The 16,956-nt window shown below is 46.4% G+C and overlaps 1 long non-coding RNA gene and 1 pseudogene across 1 annotated transcript in view; one reads left to right on the top strand and one right to left on the bottom strand.

Moving 5' to 3' along the window:
• Positions 1-16,956, bottom strand: part of LOC136576984 (uncharacterized) — a 248,318-nt gene that overhangs the window by 110,297 nt on the left and 121,065 nt on the right. The window lies entirely within an intron of this gene.
• The window catches only part of LOC136576981 (mitochondrial dynamics protein MID49-like), a 104,047-nt pseudogene continuing 100,890 nt past the window's right edge, over positions 13,800-16,956 (top strand).

Below are 16,956 nucleotides of genomic sequence, written 5' to 3'. Positions count from 1 at the left end.
ATAATGGTGTGGGCCTCTGTGTGTTATAATGGTGTGGGCCTCTGTGTGTTATAATGGTGTGGGCCTCTGTGTGTTATAATGGTGTGGGCCTCTGTGTGTTATAATGGTGTGGGCCTCTGTGTGTTATAATGGTGTGCGCCTCTGTGTGTTATAATGGTGTGCGCCTCTGTGTGTTATAATGGTGTGCGCCTCTGTGTGTTATAATGGTGTGCGCCTCTGTGTGTTATAATGGTGTGCGCCTCTGTGTGTATAATGGTGTGCGCCTCTGTGTGTATAATGGTGTGTGTTATAATGGTGTGTGTTATAATGGTGTGTGCCTCTGTGTGTTATAATGGTGTGGGCCTCTGTGTGTGTTATAATGGTGTGGGCCTCTGTGTGTGTTATAATGGTGTGGGCCTCTGTGTGTGTTATAATGGTGTGGGCCTCTGTGTGTGTTATAATGGTGTGGGCCTCTGTGTGTTATAATGGTGTGGGCCTCTGTGTGTTATAATGGTGTGGGCCTCTGTGTGTTATAATGGTGTGGGCCTCTGTGTGTTATAATGGTGTGCGCCTCTGTGTGTTATAATGGTGTGCGCCTCTGTGTGTTATAATGGTGTGCGCCTCTGTGTGTTATAATGGTGTGGGCCTCTGTGTGTATAATGGTGTGCGCCTCTGTGTGTTATAATGGTGTGCGCCTCTGTGTGTATAATGGTGTGCGCCTCTGTGTGTATAATGGTGTGTGTTATAATGGTGTGTGTTATAATGGTGTGTGTTATAATGGTGTGTGTTATAATGGTGTGTGCCTCTGTGTGTTATAATGGTGTGTGCCTCTGTGTGTGTTATAATGGTGTGGGCCTCTGTGTGTTATAATGGTGTGTGCCTCTGTGTGTGTTATAATGGTGTGGGCCTCTGTGTGTGTTATAATGGTGTGGGCCTCTGTGTGTGTTATAATGGTGTGGGCCTCTGTGTGTATAATGGGGTGGGCCTCTGTGTGTATAATGGGGTGTGCCTCTGTGTGTATAATGGGGTGTGCCTCTGTGTGTTATAATGGTGTGTGCCTCTGTGTGTTATAATGGTGTGCGCCTCTGTGTGTTATAATGGTGTGGGCCTCTGTGTGTTATAATGGTGTGCGCCTCTGTGTGTTATAATGGTGTGGGCCTCTGTGTGTATAATGGTGTGTGCCTCTGTGTGTTATAATGGTGTGTGCCTCTGTGTGTGTTATAATGGTGTGGGCCTCTGTGTGTGTTATAATGGTGTGGGCCTCTGTGTGTGTTATAATGCTGTGTGCCTCTGTGTGTTATAATGGTGTGCGCCTCTGTGTGTTATAATGGTGTGGGCCTCTGTGTGTTATAATGGTGTGGGCCTCTGTGTGTTATAATGGTGTGCGCCTCTGTGTGTTATAATGGTGTGCGCCTCTGTGTGTTATAATGGTGTGGGCCTCTGTGTGTTATAATGGTGTGGGCCTCTGTGTGGTATAATGGTGTGTGCCTCTGTGTGGTATAATGGTGTGTGCCTCTGTGTGTTATAATGGTGTGCGCCTCTGTGTGTTATAATGGTGTGCGCCTCTGTGTGTTATAATGGTGTGCGCCTCTGTGTGTTATAATGGTGTGCGCCTCTGTGTGTTATAATGGTGTGCGCCTCTGTGTGTTATAATGGTGTGCGCCTCTGTGTGTTATAATGGTGTGCGCCTCTGTGTGGTATAATGGTGTGTGCCTCTGTGTGGTATAATGGTGTGTGCCTCTGTGTGTTATAATGGTGTGCGCCTCTGTGTGTTATAATGGTGTGCGCCTCTGTGTGTTATAATGGTGTGCGCCTCTGTGTGTTATAATGGTGTGCGCCTCTGTGTGTTATAATGGTGTGCGCCTCTGTGTGTTATAATGGTGTGCGCCTCTGTGTGTTATAATGGTGTGCGCCTCTGTGTGTTATAATGGTGTGCGCCTCTGTGTGTTATAATGGTGTGCGCCTCTGTGTGTTATAATGGTGTGCGCCTCTGTGTGTTATAATGGTGTGTGCCTCTGTGTGTTATAATGGTGTGTGCCTCTGTGTGTTATAATGGTGTGCGCCTCTGTGTGTGTTATAATGGTGTGGGCCTCTGTGTGTTATAATGGTGTGGGCCTCTGTGTGTTATAATGGTGTGCGCCTCTGTGTGTTATAATGGTGTGCGCCTCTGTGTGTTATAATGGTGTGCGCCTCTGTGTGTTATAATGGTGTGTGCCTCTGTGTGTTATAATGGTGTGCGCCTCTGTGTGTTATAATGGTGTGTGCCTCTCTGTGTTATAATGGTGTGGGCCTCTGTGTGTTATAATGGTGTGCGCCTCTGTGTGTTATAATGGTGTGTGCCTCTGTGTGTTATAATGGTGTGTGCCTCTGTGTGTTATAATGGTGTGTGCCTCTGTGTGTTATAATGGTGTGGGCCTCTGTGTGTTATAATGGTGTGCGCCTCTGTGTGTTATAATGGTGTGGGCCTCTGTGTGTTATAATGGTGTGGGCCTCTGTGTGTTATAATGGTGTGGGCCTCTGTGTGTTATAATGGTGTGGGCCTCTGTGTGTTATAATGGTGTGGGCCTCTGTGTGTTATAATGGTGTGGGCCTCTGTGTGTTATAATGGTGTGGGCCTCTGTGTGTTATAATGGTGTGGGCCTCTGTGTGTTATAATGGTGTGCGCCTCTGTGTGTTATTACGGTGTGGGCCTCTGTGTTATAATGGTGTGTGCCTCTATGTGTTATAATGGTGTGTGCCTCTGTGTGTTATAATGGTGTGGGCCTCTGTGTGTTATAATGGTGTGCGCCTCTGTGTGTTATAATGGTGTGCCCCTCTGTGTGTATAATGGTGTGCGCCTCTGTGTGTTATAATGGTGTGGGCCTCTGTGTGTTATAATGGTGTGGGCCTCTGTGTGTTATAATGGTGTGCGCCTCTGTGTGTTATAATGGTGTGCGCCTCTGTGTGTTATAATGGTGTGCGCCTCTGTGTGTTATAATGGTGTGGGCCTCTGTGTGTTATAATGGTGTGGGCCTCTGTGTGTTATAATGGTGTGGGCCTCTGTGTGTTATAATGGTGTGGGCCTCTGTGTGTTATAATGGTGTGCGCCTCTGTGTGTTATAATGGTGTGCGCCTCTGTGTGTTATAATGGTGTGCGCCTCTGTGTGTTATAATGGTGTGCGCCTCTGTGTGTTATAATGGTGTGCGCCTCTGTGTGTATAATGGTGTGCGCCTCTGTGTGTATAATGGTGTGTGTTATAATGGTGTGTGTTATAATGGTGTGTGCCTCTGTGTGTTATAATGGTGTGGGCCTCTGTGTGTGTTATAATGGTGTGGGCCTCTGTGTGTGTTATAATGGTGTGGGCCTCTGTGTGTGTTATAATGGTGTGGGCCTCTGTGTGTGTTATAATGGTGTGGGCCTCTGTGTGTTATAATGGTGTGGGCCTCTGTGTGTTATAATGGTGTGGGCCTCTGTGTGTTATAATGGTGTGGGCCTCTGTGTGTTATAATGGTGTGCGCCTCTGTGTGTTATAATGGTGTGCGCCTCTGTGTGTTATAATGGTGTGCGCCTCTGTGTGTTATAATGGTGTGGGCCTCTGTGTGTATAATGGTGTGGGCCTCTGTGTGGTATAACGGTGTGCGCCTCTGTGTGTTATAATGGTGTGCGCCTCTGTGTGTATAATGGTGTGCGCCTCTGTGTGTATAATGGTGTGTGTTATAATGGTGTGTGTTATAATGGTGTGTGTTATAATGGTGTGTGTTATAATGGTGTGTGTTATAATGGTGTGTGCCTCTGTGTGTTATAATGGTGTGTGCCTCTGTGTGTGTTATAATGGTGTGGGCCTCTGTGTGTTATAATGGTGTGTGCCTCTGTGTGTGTTATAATGGTGTGGGCCTCTGTGTGTGTTATAATGGTGTGGGCCTCTGTGTGTGTTATAATGGTGTGGGCCTCTGTGTGTATAATGGGGTGGGCCTCTGTGTGTATAATGGGGTGTGCCTCTGTGTGTATAATGGGGTGTGCCTCTGTGTGTTATAATGGTGTGTGCCTCTGTGTGTTATAATGGTGTGCGCCTCTGTGTGTTATAATGGTGTGGGCCTCTGTGTGTTATAATGGTGTGCGCCTCTGTGTGTTATAATGGTGTGGGCCTCTGTGTGTATAATGGTGTGTGCCTCTGTGTGTTATAATGGTGTGTGCCTCTGTGTGTGTTATAATGGTGTGGGCCTCTGTGTGTGTTATAATGGTGTGGGCCTCTGTGTGTGTTATAATGCTGTGTGCCTCTGTGTGTTATAATGGTGTGCGCCTCTGTGTGTTATAATGGTGTGGGCCTCTGTGTGTTATAATGGTGTGGGCCTCTGTGTGTTATAATGGTGTGCGCCTCTGTGTGTTATAATGGTGTGCGCCTCTGTGTGTTATAATGGTGTGGGCCTCTGTGTGTTATAATGGTGTGGGCCTCTGTGTGTTATAATGGTGTGGGCCTCTGTGTGTTATAATGGTGTGGGCCTCTGTGTGTTATAATGGTGTGGGCCTCTGTGTGTTATAATGGTGTGGGCCTCTGTGTGTTATAATGGTGTGCGCCTCTGTGTGTTATAATGGTGTGCGCCTCTGTGTGTTATAATGGTGTGCGCCTCTGTGTGTTATAATGGTGTGCGCCTCTGTGTGTTATAATGGTGTGCGCCTCTGTGTGTTATAATGGTGTGCGCCTCTGTGTGTTATAATGGTGTGCGCCTCTGTGTGTTATAATGGTGTGCGCCTCTGTGTGTTATAATGGTGTGTGTGCGCCTCTGTGTGTATAATGGTGTGGGCCTCTGTGTGTTATAATGGTGTGGGCCTCTGTGTGTTATAATGGTGTGGGCCTCTGTGTGTTATAATGGTGTGGGCCTCTGTGTGTATAATGGTGTGCGCCTCTGTGTGTATAATGGTGTGCGCCTCTGTGTGTTATAATGGTGTGTGCCTCTGTGTGTTATAATGGTGTGTGCCTCTGTGTGTTATAATGGTGTGCGCCTCTGTGTGTGTTATAATGGTGTGCGCCTCTGTGTGTTATAATGGTGTGGGCCTCTGTGTGTTATAATGGTGTGGGCCTCTATGTGTTATAATGGTGTGCGCCTCTGTGTGTTATAATGGTGTGGGCCTCTGTGTGTTATAATGGTGTGCGCCTCTGTGTGTTATAATGGTGTGCGCCTCTGTGTGTTATAATGGTGTGCGCCTCTGTGTGTTATAATGGTGTGCGCCTCTGTGTGGTATAATGGTGTGTGCCTGTATGTGTTATAATGGTGTGGGCCTCTGTGTGTTATAATGGTGTGTGCCTCTGTGTGTTATAATGGTGTGCGCCTCTGTGTGTTATAATGGTGTGGGCCTCTGTGTGTTATAATGGTGTGGGCCTCTGTGTGTTATAATGGTGTGGGCCTCTGTGTGTTATAATGGTGTGCGCCTCTGTGTGTTATAATGGTGTGGGCCTCTGTGTGTTATAATGGTGTGCGCCTCTGTGTGTATAATGGTGTGCGCCTCTGTGTGTTATAATGGTGTGGGCCTCTGTGTGTATAATGGTGTGTGCCTCTGTGTGTTATAATGGTGTGCGCCTCTGTGTGTTATAATGGTGTGTGCCTCTGTGTGTTATAATGGTGTGGGCCTCTGTGTGTTATAATGGTGTGCGCCTCTGTGTGTTATAATGGTGTGCGCCTCTGTGTCTTATAATGGTGTGTGCCTCTGTGTGTTATAATGGTGTGCGCCTCTGTGTGTTATAATGGTGTGGGCCTCTGTGTGTTATAATGGTGTGTGCCTCTGTGTGTTATAATGGTGTGCGCCTCTGTGTGTTATAATGGTGTGCGCCTCTGTGTGTTATAATGGTGTGCGCCTCTGTGTGTTATAATGGTGTGGGCCTCTGTGTGTTATAATGGTGTGGGCCTCTGTGTGTTATAATGGTGTGCGCCCCTCTGTGTGTATAATGGTGTGGGCCTCTGTGTGTTATAATGGGGTGCGCCTCTGTGTGTTATAATGGTGTGTGCCTCTGTGTGTTATAATGGTGTGTGCCTCTGTGTGTTATAATGGTGTGCGCCTCTGTGTGTTATAATGGTGTGCGCCTCTGTGTGTTATAATGGTGTGTGTTATAATGGTGTGTGCCTCTGTGTGTTATAATGGTGTGGGCCTCTGTGTGTTATAATGGTGTGGGCCTCTGTGTGTTATAATGGTGTGTGCCTCTGTGTGTGTTATAATGGTGTGTGCCTCTGTGTGTGTTATAATGGTGTGCGCCTCTGTGTGTTATAATGGTGTGTGCCTCTGTGTGTTATAATGGTGTGCGCCTCTGTGTGTTATAATGGTGTGCGCCTCTGTGTGTTATAATGGTGTGTGCCTCTGTGTGTTATAATGGTGTGCGCCTCTGTGTGTTATAATGGTGTGCGCCTCTGTGTGTGTTATAATGGTGTGTGCCTCTGTGTGTTATAATGGTGTGGGCCTCTGTGTGTTATTACGGTGTGGGCCTCTGTGTTATAACGGTGTGTGCCTCTATGTGTTATAATGGTGTGTGCCTCTGTGTGTTATAATGGTGTGGGCCTCTGTGTGTTATAATGGTGTGCGCCTCTGTGTGTTATAATGGTGTGCGCCTCTGTGTGTTATAATGGTGTGCGCCTCTGTGTGTTATAATGGTGTGCGCCTCTGTGTGTTATAATGGTGTGGGCCTCTGTGTGTTATAATGGTGTGGGCCTCTGTGTGTTATAATGGTGTGCGCCTCTGTGTGTGTTATAATGGTGTGCGCCTCTGTGTGTTATAATGGTGTGCGCCTCTGTGTGTTATAATGGTGTGCGCCTCTGTGTGTTATAATGGTGTGGGCCTCTGTGTGTTATAATGGTGTGGGCCTCTGTGTGTTATAATGGTGTGCGCCTCTGTGTGTGTTATAATGGTGTGCGCCTCTGTGTGTTATAATGGTGTGCGCCTCTGTGTGTTATAATGGTGTGGGCCTCTGTGTGTTATAATGGTGTGCGCCTCTGTGTGTTATAATGGTGTGGGCCTCTGTGTGTTATAATGGTGTGCACCTCTGTGTGTTATAATGGTGTGGGCCTCTGTGTGTGTTATAATGGTGTGGGCCTCTGTGTGTTATAATGGTGTGGGCCTCTGTGTGTTATAACGGTGTGCGCCTCTGTGTGTTATAATGGTGTGGGCCTCTGTGTGTTATAATGGTGTGCGCCTCTGTGTGTTATAATGGTGTGGGCCTCTGTGTGGTATAATGGTGTGTGCCTCTGTGTGTGTTATAATGGTGTGCGCCTCTGTGTGTTATAATGGTGTGCGCCTCTGTGTGTTATAATGGTGTGCCCCTCTGTGTGTTATAATGGTGTGGGCCTCTGTGTGTTATAATGGTGTGCGCCTCTGTGTGGTATAATGGTGTGCGCCTCTGTGTGGTATAATGGTGTGCGCCTCTGTGTGGTATAATGGTGTGCGCCTCTGTGTGTTATAATGGTGTGCGCCTCTGTGTGTTATAATGGTGTGCGCCTCTGTGTGTTATAACGGTGTGGGCCTCTGTGTGTTATAATGGTGTGCGCCTCTGTGTGTTATAACGGTGTGGGCCTCTGTGTGTTATAATGGTGTGCGCCTCTGTGTGTTATAATGGTGTGGGCCTCTGTGTGTTATAATGGTGTGCGCCTCTGTGTGTTATAATGGTGTGTGCCTCTGTGTGTGTTATAATGGTGTGTGCCTCTGTGTGTTATAATGGTGTGTGCCTCTGTGTGTATAGTGGTGTGCGCCTGTGTGCCTGTATGTATATAATGGTGCAGGAGGATGACGGGTCGCCTTAAGTTCTACTCCCCACTTATCACGCTGACGCACAGCCTTGATAGCGCCAACTGTTTTTTCAAACGCCTCCTGATTGCGCCAGAATGCGTGTTTTCCTCATTAACGGCTATTATTGTAATGAGCATTACATTGTACTGCAGGCCCAACGCTTTAAAGATGCCCATCATACAATGATCGAGCCCTGCCGCCTAGTGCCACCACCCTGCACATGGGCCTGTAAATCGCCATCCCGTATGTCATCACTAAGGAGCCCCATATATATTACGGTGTATACAGTATACTATAATCCCGTATGTCATCACTAAGGAGCCCCATATATATTACGGTGTATACAGTATACTATAATCCCGTATGTCATCACTAAGGAGCCCCATATATATTACGGTGTATACAGTATACTATAATCCCGTATGTCATCACTAAGGAGCCCCATATATATTACGGTGTATACAGTATACTATAATCCCGTATGTCATCACTAAGGAGCCCCATATATATTACGGCGTATACAGTATACTATAATCCCGTATGTCATCACTAAGGAGCCCCATAGATATTACGGTGTATACAGTATACTATAATCCCGTATGTCATCACTAAGGAGCCCCATAGATATTACGGTGTATACAGTATACTATAATCCCGTATGTCATCACTAAGGAGCCCCATAGATATTACGGTGTATACAGTATACTATAATCCCGTATGTCATCACTAAGGAGCCCCATAGATATTACGGTGTATACAGTATACTATAATCCCGTATGTCGTCACTAAGGAGCCCCATATATATTACGGTGTATACAGTATACTATAATCCCGTATGTCATCACTAAGGAGCCCCATATATATTACGGTGTATACAGTATACTATAATCCCGTATGTCATCACTAAGGAGCCCCATATATATTACGGTGTATACAGTATACTATAATCCCGTATGTCGTCACTAAGGAGCCCCATATATATTACGGTGTATACAGTATACTATAATCCCGTATGTCATCACTAAGGAGCCCCATATATATTACGGTGTATACAGTATACTATAATCCCGTATGTCATCACTAGGAGCCCCATATATATTACGGTGTATACAGTATACTATAATCCCGTATGTCATCACTAAGGAGCCTCATATATATTACGGTGTATACAGTATACTACAATCCCGTATGTCGTCACTAGGAGCCCCATATATATTATGGTGTATACAGTATACTATAATCCCGTATGTCGTCACTAAGGAGCCCCATATATATTACGGTGTATACAGTATACTATAATCCCGTATGTCGTCACTAAGGAGCCCCATATATATTACGGTGTATACAGTATACTATAATCCCGTATGTCGTCACTAAGGAGCCCCATATATATTACGGTGTATACAGTATACTATAATCCCGTATGTCGTCACTAAGGAGCCCCACATACATTACGGTGTATACAGTATTCTATAATCCCGTATGTCATCACTAAGGAGCCCCATATACATTACGGTGTATACAGTATACTATAATCCCGTATGTCGTCACTAAGGAGCCCCATATATATTACGGTGTATACAGTATACTATAATCCCGTATGTCGTCACTAAGGAGCCCCATATATATTACGGTGTATACAGTATACTATAATCCCGTATGTCGTCACTAAGGAGCCCCATATATATTACGGTGTATACAGTATACTATAATCCCGTATGTCGTCACTAAGGAGCCCCATATATATTACGGTGTATACAGTATACTATAATCCCGTATGTCGTCACTAAGGAGCCCCATGTATATTACGGTGTATACAGTATACTATAATCCCGTATGTCGTCACTAAGGAGCCCCATATATATTACGGTGTATACAGTATACTATAATCCCGTATGTCGTCACTAAGGAGCCCCATGTATATTACGGTGTATACAGTATACTATAATCCCATATGTCGTCACTAAGGAGCCCCATATATATTACGGTGTATACAGTATACTATAATCCCGTATGTCATCACTAAGGAGCCCCATATATATTACGGTGTATACAGTATACTATAATCCCGTATGTCATCACTAAGGAGCCCCATATATATTAGGGTGTATACAGTATACTATAATCCCGTATGTCATCACTAAGGAGCCCCATATATATTACGGTGTGTACAGTATACTATAATCCCGTATGTCATCACTAAGGAGCCCCATATATATTACGGTGTATACAGTATACTATAATCCCGTATGTCGTCACTAAGGAGCCCCATATATATTACGGTGTATACAGTATACTATAATCCCGTATGTCATCACTAAGGAGCCCCATGTATATTACGGTGTATACAGTATACTATAATCCCGTATGTCATCACTAAGGAGCCCCATGTATATTACGGTGTATACAGTATACTATAATCCCGTATGTCATCACTAAGGAGCCCCATGTATATTACGGTGTATACAGTATACTATAATCCCGTATGTCATCACTAAGGAGCCCCATGTATATTACGGTGTATACAGTATACTATAATCCCGTATGTCATCACTAAGGAGCCCCATATATATTACGGTGTATACAGTATACTATAATCCCGTATGTCATCACTAAGGAGCCCCATATATATTACGGTGTATACAGTATACTATAATCGCATATGTCGTCACTAAGGAGCCCCATATATATTACGGTGTATACAGTATACTATAATCCCGTATGTCATCACTAAGGAGCCCCATATATATTACGGTGTATACAGTATACTATAATCCCGTATGTCGTCACTAAGGAGCCCCACATATATTACGGTGTATACAGTATTCTATAATCCCGTATGTCATCACTAAGGAGCCCCATATACATTACGGTGTATACAGTATACTATAATCCCGTATGTCGTCACTAAGGAGCCCCATATATATTACGGTGTATACAGTATACTATAATCCCGTATGTCATCACTAAGGAGCCCCATGTATATTACGGTGTATACAGTATACTATAATCCCGTATGTCATCACTAAGGAGCCCCATGTATATTACGGTGTATACAGTATACTATAATCCCGTATGTCATCACTAAGGAGCCCCATGTATATTACGGTGTATACAGTATACTATAATCCCGTATGTCATCACTAAGGAGCCCCATGTATATTACGGTGTATACAGTATACTATAATCCCGTATGTCATCACTAAGGAGCCCCATATATATTACGGTGTATACAGTATACTATAATCCCGTATGTCATCACTAAGGAGCCCCATATATATTACGGTGTATACAGTATACTATAATCCCGTATGTCATCACTAAGGAGCCCCATATATATTACGGTGTATACAGTATACTATAATCCCGTATGCCATCACTAAGGAGCCCCATATATATTACGGTGTATACAGTATACTATAATCCCGTATGTCATCACTAAGGAGCCCCATATATATTACGGTGTATACAGTATACTATAATCCCGTATGTCGTCACTAAGGAGCCCCATATATATTACGGTGTATACAGTATACTATAATCCCGTATGTCATCACTAAGGAGCCCCATATATATTACCGTGTATACAGTATACTATAATCCCGTATGTCGTCACTAAGGAGCCCCATATATATTACGGTGTATACAGTATACTATAATCCCGTATGTCATCACTAAGGAGCCCCGTATATATTAGGGTGTATACAGTATACTATAATCCCGTATGTCATCACTAAGGAGCCCCATATATATTACGGTGTATACAGTATACTATAATCCCGTATGTCATCACTAAGGAGCCCCATATATATTACGGTGTATACAGTATACTATAATCCCGTATGTCATCACTAAGGAGCCCCATATATATTACGGTGTATACAGTATACTATAATCCCGTATGTCATCACTAAGGAGCCCCATATATATTACGGTGTATACAGTATACTATATAATACTGAACATTGTCCATGTTTGCGTACTGGGAAAAAAAAAATTTGTTTTCGGCGCGGATCTGTCAGTTTGGGGACTTGTATAACAGACGCATCCGAGAATGGGAAGCGGGGGAAGCTTTATAGCATCGGACACAGCAGAGCGCGGCGTCTGACGACATCAACTCCATGGCCCACATATGCCCCCTGAAGGAGCCGTCCCCTGTGAAGGAAGATTCCAATGCTCATTCTCGATTAAGGGTTCATTCACACGACCGTGATTTTGGCGGTGCACGGCTGCGTGACCTGTGGTAAATGGGGTCAATGTGTTGGACTGCGGGACCCCTGCAGCGTTAGACACACGGTCGTGCGAATGAGGCCTAATACACGCAGGATCGGGAGTCGTCCATCACTCGCGGAGGCATCGTAGCTCCGTGGCTTCTTTCAGCTAAGATCTGACTCTTATCAGCTAATTTCCATGGGAAACGTTTAAAAAGGTGTAATAAACCCGTCATATCTGCGTAGGAGAGGTTCTGCCAACCCCGTGCGCCACTGATATAGTTTAATAGGCACATTCTTGATGATGGTTTCCCTTTAAGCAGGAAGCCCCTATAATTTGACAAGTTGGTCCAAGTTGCCAGAGGGCGCAGTAACTATTTATTACACCTGTGTCGGTGGCTCATGGACTAATCGCACTGCCCTCTCTGACTGATACATGTAATGACGCTCCTATTTCTAGTGTAAACACGGCTGCGGGCCGGGTACAGATCTGTCTGAGTCACAGCGATCACCGCATCGCTTCCTGCATGTTGGATTTTATAGAACAACGATAAAACAGTCTTTAGAGCAGCGATCTGCAAAATCGGGCTAACTGCTGCTAAACTACAACTCCCAGCATGCCCTGGCAGCCACAGACTGACAAGGCATGGGAGCTATTGTAGTCTTGCAGCAGCTGGGGAGCTGCAGGTTAAAAGCGCATTCTGGGCATTTAACCCCTTTAAGTACTGATGATAATTCATCTGTAGTTGATCTTGGGGGTCCACCACTTGGGACCTCTGTCAGTCACCTGATCTCAGCCCTGCATTAACTGCAGCGGAGCCTCAAGTGCTATAGAGGGTATAGTTCCCATTGACTTCACTGGAAGCAAAGCCTTGTGTTACACTTCTTGCTCCGACCCTGGAGGATAGGTCATCAGTACTAAAAGGGGTTAAATGCCCAGAATAGCCCTTTTAAAGGTCATTGATGTAGATCCTGGTCATTGTTGTGTGAGTCGTTGCCTAGTTTTTCCGGACTCCCGTTAAGCACCTTTGCCCAGTACTACAGTAATGTGTCCGCTATTCCCAGATCCCTTGTTATAAGTGGGTAGATTTCCATTCAGGATTCTGGGAAAGCCGGAAGACAATTGGCAACCGCAGTGTTGGCTATATTGACCTTCTCCCAACGTTCCTCGCAGCGGCGGACTTTAATATCTAAAGGCCCTTTTACTTGGGCCACTAGAAAGAGTTGGATCTACACACATTTAAATGGCCTTTATGCAGATGATCAAAGTTAGTGCAATTTTGGCCCTGCGCCAAAAATGCAGATGTGTGCCAGTTATGAGTTGGCACAGACCTGAGCTATAATTTAGACCATCATAATGTATTGGACTGTGTCCCTCCTGCTAAATCCTACACCCTTTTCTCACTACTTTTGGAAAAGTAGCGAAAGAAGGGCAAAAAGTTAAAAATTAAAGGGGTTATCCTTGTCCACAGTATGGGGAATGACTTTATGATCGTTGGAGGTCTCCCCGCTGAGACTTCTACCAATCCTGAGAACGGAGGTCCCTTGACTGTCTGAGACAGTTGCGTACAAGCGCTTGGTAATTTCCATCAGCTCTATTACAGTGAATGGAGCAGCGGCGGTGCAAGTTTGCCCGTTGCTGCATTCAATGTGATGTTATCCACTATCCTGGTCAGATTTTGGGATAACCCCTTTAATTTGTAATGGTGGCATGCGCCATCATGTGTCACTATTTTACTCCACAGTTGTGACGTATAGCTTGTATTTCCCATGCGCCATTATTTAGGAAGTGGGTCAATGCAAACTGATGACATCATCGGCTCAGCTGATGTACCCCAGGTATAAGAATCTAGATGTGACGCGTAATCTGCTCTTTCCTCCTCTGCAGTGTTATCATGGCTGAAATGCAGCTTTCGAAAAAAGGCAAGAAGTCAGACGATGGCATCGGCACCATGGTGGATTTCTTACTGGCCAATGCCAGGCTGGTGCTCGGTGTCGGCGGAGCAGCAATGCTGGGCATCGCCACATTGGCAGTAAAACGGGTAAGAATTACCTACTGTCCATATTTTACAGCCATTTATCAGATGTTCTGATATAAATGGGAACCCAACACCCCATATCACTGAGGGGCGCTGTTTAGTAGACTTAGCCCAACCCTAAAGGCGCCCATATAGCTTCAGCGGCTGTCACTAAACAATTGTGCCACACACCATGATCGTAGGTGAGCTGTAAGGGGGTGCGTCTATCAGCACAATGTTGGCAGATTCCTAGTGCCAGTCAGCTGTGTTTTGGATGCAGCTTTATGTGTGACTGGAGTATAAGACATGATATAACTCAGGCATTATATGTAAGTGTAAAATTATGCTTAAAGGGGTTCTACCGCTAAAGACATTTATTCCCCATTTACACAATAGGGGATAAATGTCTTGATTGTTGGGACCCTCAGTGATTCTGAGACTGGCACACATGAATGTAGTAGTGATGTGAATGAGTAGTGATCATGCATGTACTTCAATGGGACAGAAAGAGATTGCCAAGCACATTGATCACCATTCATCCCACAGTACAAGGGAACGGGGGAGCGGTTCAGCATACGCACTGCTTCTGTATTCATAGGGGGCATTCAGATGAGCTAGTCTCAGGATGGCTGGGAATCCCAGCAGTTGGACCCCCGGGATCAAACATATATTGCCTATCGGGAAGTGAAGAATGTCATTAATGGGGAAGACCCTGTTAAAGGGGAATCCAAATTTGTCCCTGTCTAATTAAAAATATAAATATATTTGGGTAACGGCCCCTTTAAGTGAGCCATTGCTGTAAAGCTGACTCTGCACATGATTGTGGCTGATTCTGCTCCTATTGTCTGCAGCTGATTGACCGAGCAGCATCGCCCCCTGAGGAGAAAGCGGAAGAGAAAACCATAGAAGAAAGCTGGAAGGAAGCCGTACTGATGAAGGCCTCCCCCAAAGCTTCAGCGAAAAGCAACCCGCTCGGACCTGAGCAGTGCATTAGCAGCACCCGAGCCCGACCCGCCTGTCACAGGTCAGCAGAGGAACCCATAGTGTCCTCACCGGTGGATATAATATCATATATAATATGCTTTATCACATCTCTACTCCAGTCATACCCAAAGCTGCTAACAGGAATCTCCTGCTTTATTTCTATTTCAAGCTTCAACGCAGGAAAATTTATTAAGACCCGTATTTCAAATTCTGGTCTCAGTATTTCCGCCGGGGCATGATGCACCTAATGCATGAGTAGGAGCACAACTCTTCATATATTAGGCACATCTCGGCTCCTCCATGCGCCTAATCAGAAATGTATGCCAAGTCGGATCTGGTGCTCATTTCTGGTATAGGCGTAAATTATGCATAAATGTCTGTCTGTGCTAGCCACGCCCCTTCCTGACAAGCCACGCCCTGTTAAAAAAATAAAAAATTGGCAGATGGTGACATAGAAAGCCAGAAAGTCGTATATTTTTGCACAGATTTCCACTTGTGCAAAAATCTGCCACTTTTATGTGATAAATTGGCGTATAATCTTCTATGAATGTCCCTTAGGCTTATTTCCCACGAGCGTATATTGGCCGCCGTTTTCACGGTCGTTCGATATATATGCTACCATCGGTGGCGTTAAAGCTCCTGAACGAGGGGGGGGGGCGTGGCCAAACAGCCGACCTGACCGGCCGCATGTAAGAAGGGCTCCTGCTCTAACCGACCAACCGGCAATCCTGAATTGATCCTGAGGACTCCCAACCCTGACACAACACCACCGGAGGAGAGGGGGAAGAGACTGGACCTCAAGACACTTACCCCTGACGGACAAGACGCAGCAACGCCGAAGCTAGGAGGAGACCTGTGAAGCTGGGAGCGCCGCCATTACAGAGCTCGTGACATCAGCCGACTGGCGGACTCCTGATCCAGCGCTGCACACAGCGGAGGGCGAGGAACGGGAAGCCTGGACCACCGGTGGGGCCGCGAAGCGCTGTAGCACCTGCCCGGTGCCGCAGCAAGAAAACCCGGAAGGTGAGCACAGGAAGCCGCGGCCGCCATTTTGTGGAGAAGACTCCCGACCGGCGAGCGACTGTCTGAGCCTATAGCCCCCCCCTTACCGGCATAGAGAGGAGAAGGATCGAGCGCTGGGTGAGGTGTCTGTGGCGCCGGCAGCCATAGCGACGCCGGCGACAGACTTGCAGCGCCGCGACTGACACAGCCGCCATCCTGAGGACGGGGCAGGCGGGCCTAGCAGTGAAAGGCCGCATAGAGAGGCCGCACAGAGAGAGGCGGGAAGCCGAGACGACCGGCGGCGCCGCGGAGCACCGAGGCATTTATAAAGCACCCCCCAGACAGGAGAGGCCTGGAGGGTGGACACGTGGTGCCGCAGCTACCGCCGCCATCTTGCGGGGCAGACCCAGCCAGCCGGCAATAACTTGGGCCCGGCGCGCCTCTACTGGTATAAAGAGGGAGATCGAGCGCAACAGCCAGGGCACCGGCAGCCATGGCAATGTAAGCGGGGGACCCGCACTGCTGCGGCTGGCACAACCACCATCTAGTGGGCTGAGCTGGCGGGGAGAGGCCAGGAGAAGAGGCCGCACGGAGATCCCCTACCTGGAGGAGAAAAGCAGCGCCAGCAGCAGTAACCAGTTAAGTGCACTGGGGGGGAAGGGGAGAAAAGGAGCAGCAGCTACTGTACCCTATATAAACAAGACGCTAGAGAGTGGGACCCCCCTCCCCCACAATACATAGAGAAAAGGCCAAAGAAACAACCACAGAACACCCCCCAAACAAAGGGGAAAAAAGAGTGTGAAGCCTGCAGAAGACCACCACTGCTGATAACAGAGACTAGGGCAAACACCACGTACATAAGCCCTGCACCGAGTATATTGGCGAACCCAGCACTATAAAACACAGGCAAGCAACCGCATACGCCGCTAAATACCTCTGACAGAACAGCATGGGGCCTACCAGGCAGAACGCTGCAGCAGATAAATTAAAGGCATTTGTCAGAAACGAAAATCAC

Source organism: Eleutherodactylus coqui, chromosome 8, assembly GCF_035609145.1.
Source record: "Eleutherodactylus coqui strain aEleCoq1 chromosome 8, aEleCoq1.hap1, whole genome shotgun sequence".
Taxonomy (NCBI): Eukaryota; Metazoa; Chordata; class Amphibia; order Anura; family Eleutherodactylidae; genus Eleutherodactylus; species Eleutherodactylus coqui.
The sequence above is the reverse complement of the archived record's forward strand: the minus strand, read 5'-3'. Positions and strand labels throughout refer to the sequence as shown.